Here is a 377-nt window from a genome sequence, read left to right on the forward strand (position 1 = left end):
AATTAAGGTTATGGATAATTTGTTACGTTTGATCTTATTTGTTAAATAATAGTAAGGATTATGAGTTTGATTAACCATTATTGTGATATTCTTGTTTCCTTTTTATCCAGACACATTTAATATCATCTAAACGTGGATTTATGATTGGTCAGCAAAATATTGTCATTTGCTCTTCTTTTTGTTTTAGAACCATGGCAATCCCCTTATCACCATTTAACAATGAGAGATAAATAAAGCAATTGTATCCTTAATAATCCTGATTCCTGTTGGTTTGTGGCTCCAGTCAGAACATTTGATTTACTACACATAACATAAAGAGCACCTTTATCTCACTTTTTGGGACCGTCACACAGAGGACAGACTCTTTATCTCTAACT

Source organism: Seriola lalandi, unplaced genomic scaffold (assembly GCF_002814215.2).
Source record: "Seriola lalandi dorsalis isolate HSWRI2012SDOR001 ecotype SW California unplaced genomic scaffold, Sedor1 jcf7180002054630, whole genome shotgun sequence".
In the NCBI taxonomy this organism is placed as follows: Eukaryota; Metazoa; Chordata; class Actinopteri; order Carangiformes; family Carangidae; genus Seriola; species Seriola lalandi.